This window comes from Pteronotus mesoamericanus, unplaced genomic scaffold (assembly GCF_021234165.1).
Source record: "Pteronotus mesoamericanus isolate MK-2021 breed Mesoamerican mustached bat unplaced genomic scaffold, CSHL_Meso_final contig_82, whole genome shotgun sequence".
Classification (NCBI taxonomy): domain Eukaryota; kingdom Metazoa; phylum Chordata; class Mammalia; order Chiroptera; family Mormoopidae; genus Pteronotus; species Pteronotus mesoamericanus.
Genome location: NW_026555265.1, coordinates 10570265 through 10580851, shown reverse-complemented (window position 1 = coordinate 10580851; position 10587 = coordinate 10570265). Strand labels below are relative to the sequence as shown.

The window sequence follows — 10587 nt, the reverse complement described above, 5'->3', positions numbered from 1 at the left end:
ATATCTATAGGCAAATAAAGTTAACTTTAATCTATGTCTCATAGCTTATACAAAATTTAACTGAAAGTAAATAATTGGTTTAAATATAAAATGTAAAACTATAAAGCTTTCAGGGAAAAAAAAAAAATCCCAGAAAATCATCTAGATCTAGAGGTAGGCAAAATGTTTTTAACTATTACCCACTCCCCTCCCCCAACCAAATCATAATTCACAAAGGAAATTTTGATGAATTGGACTTCATCAAAATTTTAAAATTTGGATTGTGAAAGACTTTGTTAAGAGGATGTACATACTGTGTGGAAATACAAGCTGTGTGTTATGGACTGAACGTTTTGTTTCCTAAAACTCTACACACTGAAAATCCTCATGTCCCAGTGTAGTTGTATTTGGCAATGGAACCTCTGAAGAAGTAATTAAAGTTAAATGACATCAAAGAGGTGGAACCCTGGGCCAATAAGATCAGTGTCCTTATAAAAAGAGACACCAGAGTGCTCTCTCTCTGCCCTGTGAGGAAACAGTGAGAAGGGTGCAATCTATACCCAAGGGGAGAGCACTCACCAAACACCAATCCTGCTCGCCCCTTGATCTTGGGCTTTTCAGCCTCTAGAATCATCAGAAAATAAACTTCTTGTTGCTTAAGTCACCCAGTCTGTGGTGTTTTGTTCGGCAGCCTTATCTAATATACCACATATAGAACAAAAGACTAGTATCTAGGATACATAGAGCACTCTCAAAGTTCAACATAAAAGAACGAACTATCTAAGTAGAAACTGGGCAATGCTGCCTGAGCCTGAGGCCTGCTGGGCCAGGTGGAAGCTGCTGCTGCTGCTGCTGCACTGCCCAAGCTGATGCCACCGCCCAAGCTGATGCCACTGGAGCCTGTGCCCAGTGGCTCCTCCACCTCCAGCCACCTGCACTGGCTGTGGCCTGCGCTCCCCACCTTGGACACACTGCTGCTCCAGGTGGCCCGTGAGATGGTGACCTGTAATGACAGGCTGGGGGACAGCTTCAGGCTCTCTTCCTCATCCTCCAGCAGCTTGCGATAGTCACTGACCTCCATGTCTAGAGCCAACTTGATGTCCAGTGGCTTCTGGTATTCGGCCAACTTCTGCTGCATCACGCCCGGCATTTCTGTCATCTCCAGCTCCTTAGTATCCAGCATCTTCAGGAACCTGTCACTCTCCCCTGGCCATGGCCTCATCCTGCTCTTGGATCCGGTCCTGAGCTTCTCTAGCCTGCTTCTGGAGGGCAGAGAGCTGGTAGCTGAGGGACTGGAGTGGCATGTACGCTTCCTTCAGCTCCTCACTGGCAGCACTGGTGGCCTTGTCGTTCAGGTCAGAACTCAGCCTGGCACTGTTCAGCTTAGCCTGGTAGGCCTGCTCCAGCTCCAGCTTGTAGAGTTGCATTTGCTTGTCATGCTGGCTGTACAACCCCTCTAGTGCCTGTGCCATCTTGAAGTCATACTCCTGCTGCAGGATGGTGTTCACCTCCAACAGGCACTGCTCATGCTGCTGGCGTGTATCCCGTACCTCCTCCTCAAAGATGTTCTTGTGGAAGTCGAACTCCTCCTACAGGTTCTGACTGCAGTTCTCCAGGTCTACACACATCAGCATCTCCTTCTCCAGCTGATTCTTGGCCCCTGCACAACCGTCCTCTGCCTTGGCCACCTGGGCCTGAAGATCAGCCATGTCGCTCTCAAGGTTCACTTATCACCAAGGACAGAAGCCAACTCTGCCTCACTCTGGTAGAACAGGGACTCCAGGCCCTTCACACGACCCTGGGCCACTGTGAGCGCACCATCCCTCTTCTTGGAGCTTGTGTTGGCCTCTTCCACCTTGGGCCTATTCAAAATGTAACTGCCCAACTATACCTCGCAGTGTCACCATTTACAAATTAATTGGTATCATTTTTCTATGATCACTGAAAGTTTTGAGGTTATTAGCAGGAATGATCATATTGATTATTCATATTAGTCACTTTAATTTGGAGAACACGCACCTAATATCCAAACACAAATAACTCATGCAAACAACATAAATATATATTATACTCAAAGTGCCTGAATAAAACATATAAATATTTTGTTTTTAAATAAAGAGAATAAAATAAACTAAGTATAGACTAGCTCCTAGGAGCCAAAAAGAAAGAATAAAGAAGAGTCAGACAGAGACTTTTGCAACAGGGTGACTATCTCAGTGAGGTTCTCGAGCAGAGCCCCAGAGCACAGGACAGAGCCGCAGCGCAGATATTGGGGACAGCGCTCCAGGTAAAGGAAAGCTCTGTGGTGGTCAACCGCTCAGGATGTTAGGACTACAGGTGGTTACTAAGGCTGAGGCATAATGTGGCATTAGTAGAAGAATGTTAGATGAAAGAGGTAGTTCTGTGTAGATATTGTATGATCATTAGACCAACCATGATAAGAAAGTTTGATTTTATACTCAGTGCAATAAGAAGTTCTTTGAAGATTATGAGAAGGAAAGATAAGACCTGACTTGTTTTCAAAGAATGATTACAAATGCTGTGTTTAGAATAGATTGCAATGGAACATGAATACAATTGTTGCTGAATAACAAAAGGAGGTTTGGCCATTTGTCATCACAAAAACCAAACTTGTGAGGCAGATGTTGTAACAAGAGAAAGGTTTTATTCAGATGCTGCACAATGTGGGATAATGGCGGACTACTGCTTCAAAGCTCATCTCTTTCACAAACCAAGACAAGAGGCAGTGTCCAGAGTTCCCGTTCCATTTTGAAGCACAGTCCTTTGAAACCCACAGGAGGCTGTGAAGCAGTCATCTGGGTAGCTTAGCTTGTTCCCAGCTGTTGTCCATTTCAGACTCCCTCCTTAAGCTTATATTTGGAGCCCATGCAGCCATGGGACATGCAGCTGCTAGAAGCACAAGGTCCTGTGTTTCTGGGAGCAAGCACTCGAATGTACCAGCAAATGCATCACCAAGTGGGCAACAGAGCGAGAGCAGCTCCCTCCTGGAGGCCATTGGCCATGTGGCTGCTAAGGCCACATGATCCATGCAGAGAACTGGTCAGTGCACTGCACCAGTGAAGGTCATGAGCAAGCGAGCCATGAACCAAAGAGCTTTCTTTGTTTCCCTGAGATTATATTAGCTTGAGTGTGGGATGAACCAGGTTCTTTTTCAAAATGACCAATCAACTTCCCAAACTTTCTTGTGCTCCGGGTGGGTCCACCTCCGAAACAATCTCTTCTTTCCCTAGGCTAGACTGACAAGCATCTTTGGTCCAGCACCTCATCCAGTACCATTTTGACATCTATGACACATGTGCCTGCCTTCCTCTAGTCTCACCCCAGTCTGGTAAGAAGAGGGGAGGGCTTTTTTCCTACCCAATTATCTTGTTACCTTCTCCCCCAGTCAGTGTAAGAACCTCCCCCTGCTGCCATCTTGGCTGATGGGGGAGGCTCCCCAGTGTTCAGAACAGACTACCTACTGGTAACAGAATCAGAAACAAGTTAGGAGGAGTTGCAGTAATCCAAACAGGAGATATCAGTGTGCCCTAGAGAGGTAGTAATAGACACAGCATGGAATGATGAAAATCTGTATGTATTTTATAGGTGAAAGAAGATAGAATAAAAAGATGTGTCTCTATGAGGAAAAATGTTCAAAGATGACCATCCTGATAGGTGTTGTGATAAAAGCCTTTATGAAACTCAGTACAGTGGGTGCAACAAAGGGAATGTATGGGTCTAGGTTCTCTCAAAAAATATCGATTTATTTCACAAGTTTAACAAAAATATTTTAATGGGAAAAGTCAGAGCTTGCTTAAGAAACTGATAAAGGATGTTGAGGCAACCAGAATTGCAACAATAGCAAGCTGTTAGCAGATCTGTGTCTGAATAAGAGAAAGAAATAGGGTTGCAAGGACCACAGTGAGAGCAGAAGACACAGAGGAGGGCCCCAATTCCCCTGTCCCTTTCCCTACTGGAGCTGCAATCGGAGTGGCATATGGCCACTGCCAAGAGTGTAGCTGAAAAATGGAGAGGTCAAGGGAAGAAATACAATTGTTCTATCTTTTTGTCTCCTAATCTCTTACCTGTGGTCCCCAATTGTCAAACCCAATAAGAAGCCAATCAGCCAGGGAGCCAGAGTGAGCAGCACATATAAGAGAATAGAAAGGGTCTGATGGGAAGAATGGAAGCTTAACAGCAAAGGAGTGTAAAATGCTTTATTTTGGGAGAGAAATGATAAAATAAGGTGTCACAAAGTTAGGGATATTGCTAAATAATGTCTAAATGTGAATGAATACAAATAAGGTAGTAAGACAATAAAGTCAGTGGGAAGTCAACAAAATGGTCACAGTTAGCCTACCATGCCCAATTTTAAAAGGACAGACCATACTCTTTCCCATCAATATATGACAATAATCTGTTTCATCAGAGCCTGGCCTGAGCATGTGTCTGTTTTAGCACATTTTCTTTTTTAAAAAATTTTATTAACTTTTAATATGCAGCATTCATAAATACATTCTCAACTGAAAGTATTCAAACATTATATAAAAACTTATAGCTCCAAGTTAACCAAGCTCCCAATTTAAATCCTCTATATGCAACTATTAAAAAAATATGCAGAAAAGCTCTCTTCCTACCTCCACAAGTTTGTCCAAAGTTCCCTGGCATGAGACTAGTAGATCAGAATATATAGATCACAGAACAAAATAGAATCAAAGCAAACCCTATGGTATATAAAAATTGAGTACACAATACAGTGCAAACTTTGTATTCTGGGAAATCTAAGACAATGAGATGTATTTTGTATGACTTTAAAACATTATCATATAAGGTTGTTGATACTTTTTAATGTGAAAATACAATAAATCACTTATTATTCTGAGTGGCATATGAGTGGAACTTAATTACTTCCATCTTTAATAACCTGAAAATTAATTTACATCATTATCTTACATGTATTTTTGCCTAAAAATAAAATTCTAAGCATATAATTAATATTTTCATCCTCTTAAAATATTAGATATCCTCCTCAGCATAATAATGAATAAGCTTTGCCTTTTCTGAAAACTAATTAAGACTTCCATTACTAGAATTCAGATTACACTTGAGTTTTATTTGAGGTGACATCGCATGCCCTCAAAGTGCATTTTTAAAAATGTAATATAAAAATGCCAACAAACTAAGAATAATGTCTAATTGCTATTGACTAACCTAGAAAATGCTCCTATTAAGAATATATCCAAATCCTTGCTGAAGACATAAAAACACAAAGAACCAAACACTGCTTTAGTTATCTGAGAATACAAACAGTTCTTACAGATAGAAAGAGAACAAATTGTATTTTTAAACTGAAGTCAAGGAATAAGTGTTAAGATTTTTACAAGAAACTGTATGAACAGCCAAGCCATAAAAATGTGGGGACAGCAGCCTGCTATAAATTTTTTTGGCAGTGATGTCTGTGATCCTAAATTCAAGTTACCGAAACCCTGTAATACAATAATAATAAAAGCAATATAGTGTGAGCACAAGGCCTTTCAGATTGATGACAAACTGGTGTCTTCCCTGAAAGGAACACACCAAATCAAATTAGTGGAAGGGAGATTAATAGAATTTCATCTATTTCTAGCATGGAGACTATAAGCTGTCTCATAAATTTCCTGTTTCCTGAAAAGGGATAACTTGAGCATTTTTGAAGCTAAGTGCAAAATGACCATCACAAGTGGCCTTCGCTTGTTGTAAGGTGAAGTTATTGAGTGGGGCCTTAGTTGAGCAAACGCAAAGGAGCACTAATACCCTACCTCAGAAGGGCAGTATGTCATAGTGGTTACGAATTTTGACTCCAGGGCCAGATGACTGGAGTCTGAATTCTGGCTCCACTGCCTACTAACTCAATGACTTTGGACAAGCTTCTTAGTATTTTTATTTCTCATTTGTACAAAGGACATAATAGCATTTTCCAGCTGAAAGAGTTGTGAGAATTAATAGGATAAATACTGTACATGCAAAGTGCTTACAACAGGGTCACAAGGATCACAGTAGTTAGCCTACATTACCAGCTCTTCTTCTCCCAGATGCTATCCTCCAATCCCAATCTGAACAGCTACTCAAAAAGTTAAGGCAAAAGGAGCAATGAAAAGCAGAATGGATCTCTGCAGTCCAGACTCACCTAAAGAATTTCCAGACAAAGGAAAGGAGACATCAGTGTCTCCTGTGAGAGAGGATTTTCTATAACCTGATATGGAAATCTTGAATTTCCTGTTAGCACTCAAGCAAAGTTTAGTTAAGTTCTTATGAGGATGAAATAAGCGTTAGAGCTGGCCTACAGAACCTGTTTTGTTCCTTCAAACGCAAGAGTTATAATAATATGTAGTATTATAAGTTACAATACTACATATTATCAAGTTATAATTATATATAGTATATATATGTTTTATATATATATTATATATATATTTTATATATATTATATATATATATATATATATGGAAATATGAACCATTTAAGAGTTAGTCCTTCCAAACAGAAATAACCAACACTCTGGGCTTTTCACTGCCCATTAATTTTATTTAGTAAATCCTATCTGATCTTCAAAGGCATGGGATCTGCATATTTGGGTTTTGTTTCTCTTATTTAGAATTATTTAAATTCACTTTATGCCAGAATTTTGTAACTAACTTGAGGCAATTTGAGAGAACAAGGGATTCTTAAAAATATCATAGCATATCATATCTACATATCCTTGGTCTAAAACTATCTAGTGTCAAAATTGGTATGATTTTTATGGTGTTTCTGCCTTTTTGTTGTTGTTCAATTACAGTTGTCCCCATTCTTTCCCCAATTACTCTCCCACGCGCTACCCACACTCCCATCTCCCACATTTAATTTCCCCCCCGCCCTGCTGTCTTTGTCCATGGATACTTTATACATTTCCTTGACTTGCCTCTTCCCCTTCTTTCTCCCATTATCCCCCTCTCACCTCCCCTCTGATCACTATCAATTTGTTCTTTATTTCCATGTCTCTGGTTCTAACAGAGTGGGGGAAAAAAAGATGTTGGGTATACCTTTTCCAATGTAAAGGGGCAAAGGGCCAAGTTACAGAAATGGATAAAGACATAAGATAAAATAGCCAAAACCAAGTCAATAACACTATGAAGATCTACCACAGATGTTACCCCTTGAGAGACATTCTGTTTTGCCTTGTTTTATTTTTCAAGTAAGATTAAGTCTTTTCAAAGACATGGCTAGTATGTTACACTGTCTTCCAGCCTCACTGAGTGCCTAATACAGTGCTACATTCTTCTGCCTGCATTCACTCCCTACATGATCACAGACAGTCCAGTCTTTATGATTCCATCTATTTGATTCAGACACTTCTATTTTTATTTCTGACCTTTCTCCTAACTGGAGCCTTATGCCCAGCTGCTTACGCATTTAATATGATGATCTAAGATGTCTCAATGCCTGCTCAAGTGAACTTGTGACTTTTAGTTCTGTAGTGGATACTATAGTCTTCCCTGGTTGGTGCTCCACCCAATGCACCTGAGATTCCTCTTACCAGCTTTGACATGCTTTGAGTCTAAAGGCTTATACCTGTAACTTTCTGTCTTAGTCTAATATGGCTGATGTAACAAAATACCATAAGGTAGGAAACTTAAGCAACTTATTTTCTCACAATCTTAGAGGTTTGCCAGTCCAAGAGCAAGGTGCCAGCTGATCTCATTCCAGATTTTTCAAAGGTCTCATCTCCAAAAAACATCACATTAAGGGGTAGGGTTTCAATAGGTAGATTTGGGAGGACAATTCAAGTCATAGCACCTTCTTAAAAGGAAGCCCTTGGGCTACTGGAATTGCTTGGAAGCCGCAGGGAAACTGTAGTACTTGAGTTGACGCTCCTCTCCCCCAACCTCAGTACCCAAGTTCCTTAAGGCAGGATAACCCTAAGATGTAGATGCTCCAGTCCTTCCTTTGGATTGGATGCAGCCTGGGATTTAGCTTGACATGGCATTGTTGCGCAACTTTCTCCACTTTCCTTTCCTGGTTCTTTCACTCCCTTAGTCTTTCTGGGAAGGGTTCCCTTAGTAAATCACTTACACACAAATTTTAGTTTCAGCAACTGTTTATAACCTAAGACATCCCCGCAAACATTTTCCCTCTCAAGAGCTAACACTTCTCCCTCAACAGTACCACCGAGAAATCCTGTTTCTCAGCCCCCAAACCTCATCATTCTTGATTTCCTTTTCTCTCCACCTTATATATAATTTGTCAGAAAGTCTTGTTGTCTGTACCTTAAAAATATTCGCAAACACTAGCCACTTCACAGGACCTTCACTGTTACCCTCTTAGTTGGGTAACATAATGTACCATCCTTCAAGGTGAAAGATAGTGCTACTAGTAATTATGGGGTGACAACAGGCACAAGTTGGGGCTCTCCCTAGGAAACTGGGGTGTATGCTTTCCTTAATATTAGTCCCATTTACCAGCTCTTCCATTTGGACAACTGTAAGGAGCATTTCCTTCAATCCTGACCTACACCAATTCTCTAAAGAGAAGCAGAAGTGATATTTCAGAAATGCAGATTGGGTCTTGCTACTGCCCTGTTCAAAAACCTTCAATGTGTTCACATCACACTAGTTAAAATCCTAACTCTTTACCAGTGTCTAAATGTCCTGTTTGGTTTGATATCTAAAGACTTTACTGAGCTCCAAACACACTGAACTCTTGGATGTTGTTGTTGGTGGTGGGGGTTCTTCTGTTGTTGTTTTTTGGTTTTGTTTTTTGGTGCTCTAGATACACTTTCAGGATCTCTGTACTTGCTGTTGCCATTGCCTGAAAAATTCTGCCCAAGAGTCCCATGTCTTCCTCACTTCTTCCACTCAGATGTTAGCTTGTGGAAGATAAATCACCCTCCTACTCACTTCACACTCTTCTTTTTTTGTTTGTATTAGTGTCTTTCCACTCAGTAGGATGAGTTCATTTCAAAGTCTCACCTTGGTCCATGGAGCCTGGCACAGAGCTGGCATTCAGAATAATTTGTGGAGTTCTAATAAGTCCCTGTCAAGTTTTAAATTCTGCTTTAAGACTTATTTTTGGTCCTGGACGACTAGGCTCAGTTGATTGGGTGTCATCCTGAAAACCACAAAGTCATGGCTTTGATTCCCGGTCAAGACACATGCCTAGGTTGCAGGTTTGGTCCTGGTCGTGGTGCATACAAAAGACAGCCAATGAATGTTTCCTGTTCACATCGATGTTTTTCTCCCTCTCTTTTTCCCTCCTTTCCCCTCTCTCTCTCTAAAAAAATTTTGAAGAAGACATTTTTTGTTCCTTGCTTTAGTTTATTGTTTTAGCTAAGGGTCTTTTTAGTTTTCTAAAAAATATATAGATTCTAAAATGTATTTCACCCTCTAATCCCTTTTCAGGGAATTTATTGAATTTAATTAACTATGATTTGATGGTTAATTTTAGAAACAAAATGATTTATTCACATTTAAATGAATAAGAATTAATATCTGAAAATAAGGGTTTAAATATGTATCCTATTTAATGACAACACACTATAATTTCTCAAAAATACAATAAAAACATTTTCTGTCTTTGAAAATCTCTGCATTTTACCATCTTTGTGTAATACTCTGAATGCATGCTTCTTCTATTAGTAATAGCATGTTTATAATGGCTAATATCTTTTAAATACCTGGTTCTGGAGAGTAATTTGAGCATGTGTAGCTCCAGGAAATGAGTTCTGGAAAGGTAGCCTGAAGCATTCCTTGCCAAAATCCTGAGAATTTACATAAAATATTGAGAACATCTTTCATGCATTCCCTCCCCCATTTATTCAGTTCTGCATACCTCTCTGGCCTTCGGGACCTCTCTGCCACAACTGCAGAATCTATTTCCCTTAAACCTTTAGGCATATTGAGATGATGTCATCATATTAAAAAACAAAAACAACTTTCTTCAGCCCAAGATATTTCTTTTAAACACTAATGTATTTATCTCTTTTCTTGTATATTTCAAAGAATGGAAGTACAATCCCTAATACTTAAACCCTGAGGTGGGGCCGCCCATCTCACAATTTTAATGCTACCTTCCCCTAAGATGTTAAACACCCATCCCCAGCTGGATTTATTTTTCTTCTATTTTAAGCAATACAAAAATATAAAGAATAGAAATATATTTGCACTTCAGTGAAAACAACCTAGATACATATGAAATAAAAACATGAAAATATTTGTGTTTACATAAATAAAAGAAAAGATAAAAACCACATGATCATCTCAATAGATGCAGAAAAAGCATTTGATAAGGTACAGCACCCACTTATGATCAAAACACTCAGCAAAATGGGAATACATGGGGCATTCCTCAACGTAATAAAGGCCATATATGAAAAACCTACAGCCAACATCATACTCAACAGGCAAAAACTGAAAGCTTTCCCACTAAGATCGGGAACACGACAAGGATGTCCGCTCTCACCACTTCTTTTCAACATCATATTGGAAGTCCTAGCCACAGCGGTCAGACAAGAGAAAGAGATAAAAGGCATCCAAATAGGAAAGGAGGAAGTAAAGCTATCATTGTTTGCAGATGACATGATAGTGTACACA

General features: G+C 39.8%; 1 pseudogene; it reads right to left on the bottom strand.

Moving 5' to 3' along the window:
* Positions 1 to 729: 729 nt before the first annotated feature.
* LOC129079797 (lamin-B2-like) lies at positions 730 to 9891 on the bottom strand (annotated as a pseudogene).
* Positions 9892 to 10587: the final 696 nt, after the last annotated feature.